The sequence below is a fragment of the Triticum dicoccoides genome, chromosome 7A (genome assembly GCF_002162155.2).
Source record: "Triticum dicoccoides isolate Atlit2015 ecotype Zavitan chromosome 7A, WEW_v2.0, whole genome shotgun sequence".
Lineage (NCBI taxonomy): Eukaryota > Viridiplantae > Streptophyta > Magnoliopsida > Poales > Poaceae > Triticum > Triticum dicoccoides.
The window spans coordinates 6,662,938-6,669,351 of NC_041392.1; the positions used below are offsets into that span (position 1 = coordinate 6,662,938).

General features: G+C 45.4%; 1 pseudogene; it reads left to right on the forward strand.

Annotated features, from left to right (window-relative positions):
• Positions 1 to 2,486: 2,486 nt before the first annotated feature.
• LOC119331274 lies at positions 2,487 to 5,931 on the forward strand (annotated as a pseudogene).
• The last annotated feature ends 483 nt before the right edge of the window (positions 5,932 to 6,414 follow it).

Below are 6,414 nucleotides of genomic sequence, written 5' to 3' on the forward strand. Positions count from 1 at the left end.
AAAGAAATATGCTACTGATGGTGATGACAATAAGTTCATTTTAAGACCATCCAGCTTTATCATCTTGCACTGGCTGCTGCCGTTTTTCACCATTATATCATACTTCATCCATAAAAAGAATATGCTACTGATGGAGTACTATATTTATTTTTCCCGATGACCATAGATCTGATCTACACCATACCTCATTGTGCAGTTGCAGAAAGAATGCCTACGCAACCGGGAAGTAGTTACAGAGTTCAGCAAACAATTGCTGGTGTTTGCACACGAAGCAGAATTCAAGTCAGCTCAGACATGCTCTAGCAATAATATTACTTTTAGTTTACTTATGTGCTCCTGCAGCCATCGTTAAAACTGATATTTGTTTGGTGCTCTAAACTCTAGAGGGAGAAGTTAGTGTGCCAAGAAAAAAAATCTCAAGTAGAGAATTGAGTTTTCGTTTTTTTTTTGACCGGAACTGGCAGGAGCTCTGCCTATTTCATGATAGGAGGGGGAAAACTGTACAAAGTTTCTAAGCAATAGAAACAGGATGAAGGGGGGGAAGCAGAGAGTAACATTAGAGTGGGCTGCTAAACAGCCCCACTACTCAAAATGACCTACTCCTCCCATGCCTCCGAAAGGAGGCTAATGTCATCTCTAGCTCTAACAAGGACATCCGTTGACGGTTGCGCTGAATCCTTAAAGATCCTTCTGTTTCTCTCGAGCCAAATATTCCAAGCGATGTAAACTGCCGCCGTGCATTCGTCCACTTGGCGTCCTTTTTTCTTTAACTTTGTCACTCTGTTCCACCAAGCTGAGATAGATGAAGCGTGCCGAGCAGCTTGGGATGCAAGCGGGAAGAAGGAGCTGGTCTTGAACCAAATTTCTTTGGCAAAAGGGCAGTCAAGAATCAAGTGATGTGCGGATTCCAGCACTTGATCGCAACCAGCACACAAGTCATTGTGATCCTAGTTTCTCGCTTGTAGTCGATCACCGGTCCAAAGTCTATTCTGAAGGAGGGTCCAGATGAAGAACTTTACTTTCTTTTCAGCTGTAATCTTCCAGACCTGCTGCAGGTGTGGTTGTGGGATACGCGTCAAGAACTGAACTTGGTAAGCCGATTTAGCTGTGTATTGTCCGCTAGCCGTTAGCTTCCAAGAGATTGTGTCAGGTCTAGAGAGCAAGGACACATCCTGTAATTTCCTCCAGAGGCTAATAAAAGAGTTCATCAGCCCAGCAGAGTTGATATTCTGTAGTCCTCTCATCCATGCGTCTCCATCAAGAGCCTGACTGACAGTGAGCCCTTTGGACCTTGCCATCCGAAAAAGGTCAGGAGCCCAATCTTTTGGAGCTTGGCCCTCTAACCATCTATGACTCCAGAATTTCACTAAACGGCCATCTCCCAGAGAAATCGAAGTGCATGCCGCAAAAAGATTAAGGTCAGGTTGATTGCAAGGCACCGGGGTCCCTTTCCATGGCCTGTCCGAGCTATCCCATTCATACCAAGGCCATCGAAGCCGAAGAGCCCGGCCAAAAGCATCGATATCCTTGATGCCCAGGCCACCCACGCTTAAAGGTGCCCACGTTTTCGTTTGGCCCTCGGAATTTTATTGGCATAATTCTTTCTGGTTATGCGATCTTTGGTTTTCTATTTGTCCTCGAGCAGTATCCAACACACACAGAAAAACTAAGTTATATAGAAAAACAAAAATATGAAACCGATCAATTACCAGGTCTGTGTGCCGGGCCTCCAATATAGTACGTCATAGAAGTGACAGATAGAAAACAATGTCTTGCTTATTCTTGCTGAACCAGTCTTCACAGCAGATGCTGTTCCTTGTCCTATCTGCACGTTAGAAAATGATGCAGGCCCCAAGGATTGAACATCATTTGGTTGGAGTCATCTGTGATGTTGGTACAAGCAATTGTTTGCATATGGAAGTTCAGGATAAATCAAACTTAATTAGGAAAATAGTGATGTATAGTTGCAAATAAAGCTCAGCTCTTGCATTCCTTGATATTATCAGTCAATATACAGCTCAGCTCTTGGATTCCTTGATATTATCAGTCAATATACAGCTCAGCTCTTGGATTCCTTGATATTATTAGTCAATATACAGCTCAGCTCTTGGATTCCTTGATATTATCTCCATTTGCTTCCATCCTCTCTACCTTTACCAGCCTTGCCGTGCGTGGGACCTGCGCGCAGGGGGGGAACGGTGGAACGACCAGCAGTACCATTGCTCTTTCACCAATTTGGTCAAGATCAAATCCGGTGGTGTTGAGGTGCATGCCCTGGACTTGTTTTGCTGTTCTTCTTCTGAGAGCTGTACAAGCTAAGCTATTGTGGAACTAAGAAACAAAGCAAAATAAAAGGAGGACTGCGAGGAGGTAAGGCATGCTTTGCAGCTAGGAGCATAATGATTCCTGACTCCATAAGAGGATTGCAAGGCTGTTCGTGTTTTGTCAATGCTTAACGTTTCATCTTCTTTCATATGATGCAGTTTATAATTCCTCCGACCGTCAAGATCATGGCAGAGTCGCTGCTTCTCGCTCTGTTACGTGGTGTGGCCGGTAAGGCCACAGACACACTAGTCGAGACTATGACCCGCATGTGTGGCCTCAAGGACGACCGCCAAACTCTCGAGCGGCTTCTACTAGCCGTTGAGTGCAAGTTGGCCAATGCCGAGGAGAGGAGCGAGACAAATGGCTATGTGAAGAGCTGGATGAAGGAGCTCAAGTCCGTCGCCTACGAGGCGGACGACGTGCTCGACGATTTCCAATATGAGGCGCTCCGCCGACAGTCAAAGATTGGCAAGTCCACTACCCAAAAGGTACTCAGCTACGTCACCCGCCGCAGCCCGCTGCTCTTCCGTTTTGAAATGAGCAGGAAACTCAAGAACGTCCTCAAGAAGATCAATAAGTTGGTTAAGGAGATGAACACATTTGGCTTGGAGAGTTCTGTCCCTAGGGAGGAGCGGCAACATCCATGGCGGCAGACGCACTCAAAACTAGAAGAGACTACCCAGATCTTTGGAAGAGATGATGATAAGGAGGTGGTGGTGAAGTTCCTGCTGGACCAGCAGGATCAACGGAGGGTGCATGTGCTGCCGATCATTGGGATGGGAGGTCTTGGCAAGACGACTCTTGCTAAGATGGTCTATAATGACCAAGGGGTCCAGCAACATTTCCAGTTGAAGATGTGGCACTGCGTGTCCGACAACTTTGATGTCATGGCTCTTTTGAAATCCATCATTGAGTTGGCCGTAAGTGGAAGATGTGACATGCCTAACACGATTGAGCTGTTGCAAAAGAAACTTGAGCAAGTCATTGACCAAAGAAGGTTTATTCTCGTGCTTGATGATGTGTGGAATGAAGATGAGAGGAAGTGGGAGGATGTCCTGAAGCCTCTTTTGTGTTCTGTTGGTGGACCGGGAAGTGTAATAGTCGTGACAACTCGAAGCCAGAAAGTAGCCTCTATAATGCAGACCCTTGGACCACATAAGCTAGCATGTCTGAGTGAACAAGATTCATGGGAATTATTTGCGCAAAAAGCATATAGAAACAGTGTAGAGCAGGACCAATCAGAGTTGGTCAGCATTGGCAGACGTATTGTCAACAAATGCTGGGGGCTGCCTCTTGCTCTCAAGACAATGGGTGGATTGCTAAGTTCATATCAACAAGTACAAGAATGGAAGGCCATCGAAGAAAGTAATATTAGGGATAATGCTAGAGGGAAAGATGAGATCATGTCCATCCTTAAGTTGAGCTACACACACCTATCATCTGAAATGAAGCAATGTTTTGCATTCTTAGCAGTTTTTCCCAAGGACTATCAGATGGACAAGCACAATTTGATCCAACTATGGATAGCAAATGGTTTTATTCAAGAGAAGGGAACAATGGATTTGACACTAACAGGAGAATTCATTTTCAATGAGTTTGTTTGGAGGTCCTTCCTCCAGGATCAAAATGTAGTAGTGAAATATGATTACATGGTTGATAAACCAATGTATGAGATGATAGTATGTAAAATGCATGACTTAATGCATGATCTAGCAAAAGATGTCACAGATGAATGTGCAAGTGTAGAAGCACTGACTCCGCAGAAAGCATCGTTAAAATATGTTTGTCACCTGAAAATGCCAGAGGCTGAATTGGAAAAGATGAGTGGATTATGCAAAGGCAGAACATACCTCCGCACTTTGTTAGCTCCTTCAAAATTACACAAGGATTTTAAAGAGTTGGTACATGTATCGACATCACTGAGAGCACTGCATTGCTATCATTATCCAATTTCCATTTGCAAGGCCATAAATGCAAAAAGATTACGATATCTTGACCTCTCTTACTCTGACATTGCTAAGTTGCCAGATTCAATATGTGTGTTGTATAACTTGCAAACATTGAGGCTCATAGGTTGCCGAAAGCTGCAGCAGTTACCAAGAGACATGGCAAGACTGAGAAATCTCATCCACCTTTATCTTTATGGTTGTTATCATCTCAAAAGTATGTCTCCGAACTTTGGTCTACTGAACAACCTTCACATATTAACAACATTTGTTGTGGATACTAAGGATGGCCTTGGAATAGAGCAACTCAAAGGCTTGCAACACCTTAGCAATAGATTGGAGCTATTGAATTTGAACAAGATAAAGAGTGGGGGGAATGCAAAAGAAGCCAATCTCAGTCAGAAGCAAAATCTAAGTGAGTTATTTATTATTCTCTTGGGGCAAAGAAATAGATAATGCAGAAGAAGTGCTTCAGGGTTTAGAACCTCATAGTAATATCCAAAAGTTGGAGATACATGGATATGGTGGCCTAGAAATATCACAATGGATGAGAAAGCCTCAGATGTTTAGATGGTTGAAAAAACTCAAAATTTCTGACTGCCCAAGATGCAAGAGTGTACCTGTAGTATGGCTCTCAGAATCTCTAGAGATTTTGTCCTTACAAAGGATGGATAACCTGACAACATTATGTAGTAACCTTGATGTGGAAGGTGGAGGACGCAGTTCCTCTCTGCAAATTTTCCCTGGGTTGAAGAGGATGGAGTTGATTGACTTACCAATCCTAGAGATATGGGGAGAAAATAGTGTGGGAGAGCGTAGTGATAACCTGGTAACATTCCCGGTGCTTGACGAGCTAGAGATCAAATATTGCCCCAACCTTGCAAGCATTCCAGTGATCCCCTTTGTTACCGAGTTGCGAATAGTTGGGGTTCACAGGACTGCAGTCGCTTCAGTTTTTACGAGCATCCGTTTGGGCTCTTGGCCATTTCTCGTCAGCTTAACCGTTTGGTGTCCAGATGACATAGCCATGTTGCCTCTAGATCCCCAGCAAAGCCAAAGTGAGAGGCCTCTTGAAAAACTGAAGTATTTGAATCTAGAAGGCCCGAACAGCTTGGTCAGAAGCTCCGGATTGTCCAGTTCACACCTTATGATTTGGAAATACTTTCGGTTCGTGGAAGAGCTGACGATTAATGGATGCAGTAATGTTGTCCGCTGGCCAGCAGAGGAGCTCCAGTGCTTGGATCGCCTCCGCTCTCTGCGTATCGAAGAATGTGACAACCTGGAGGGTCGCAATTCATCATCTGAGGAGGAGACACTTCCGCAGTCCCTGGAGGTATTGAAGATTTCATACTGCCGAAGTCTGGCCATGCTGCCTTCGAACCTTGGAAATCTGGCCAAGCTGAAGAGTCTTAGTGTGTATCACTGCAGTGGCCTAAACGCGTTGCCTGATGAGATGTGTGGCCTCACTTCTCTCAGGGAATTGGAGATTTGGAGTTGTCCAGCTATAGAGGAATTCCCGCATGGACTCCTTGAGCGGTTGCCTAGCCTCGAGTTCTTACGCATATATTTTTGCCCGGAGTTGGCAAGACGATGCACAGAAGGTGGGGAGTATTTCCACTTGCTCTCCTCTGTCCCACGTAAGGAGATTGGTGATTGGTAGATTCTGAGGCGTCATGAAAATCCAAGCTGCTGCGAAGTAAACCGGTATACACAAGAGTGCCCTGGTAAATAATTAATCTCCCTTCTGTCTAAATAAATGTTTCTCACATCGAATTGGGTGGTAACATGCGAAGCTAAGGCGATGAATCGAATTTGGTGATAACATCGCAGGTGGGAATCTCAGCAAGCCCCCACCACATGAAGGAAGCAATGGTCACTCCGATTCCGCCCGCATCTTGTCGCTGTGCGCGCCGCAACGTGAGGGGCAGTTGTCTTCTCGTCCTCCTCGGCAGCTGACCCTCTGCTGCGCTGATGGAAGGATGCCTCCTCCGCCGCTGTGGGGCGATAACAGGCAACCGCCGGCTGACGGACACGAGCGGAAGGAGCAGCGGATGCGCGCCGTGGGCAGAGGAGGTCCTCTGGGATTAGAGGGGCCAATGGCCATTACTTTCTTTTGTGTCGGCCAGCAGTAGTAATATTTCAT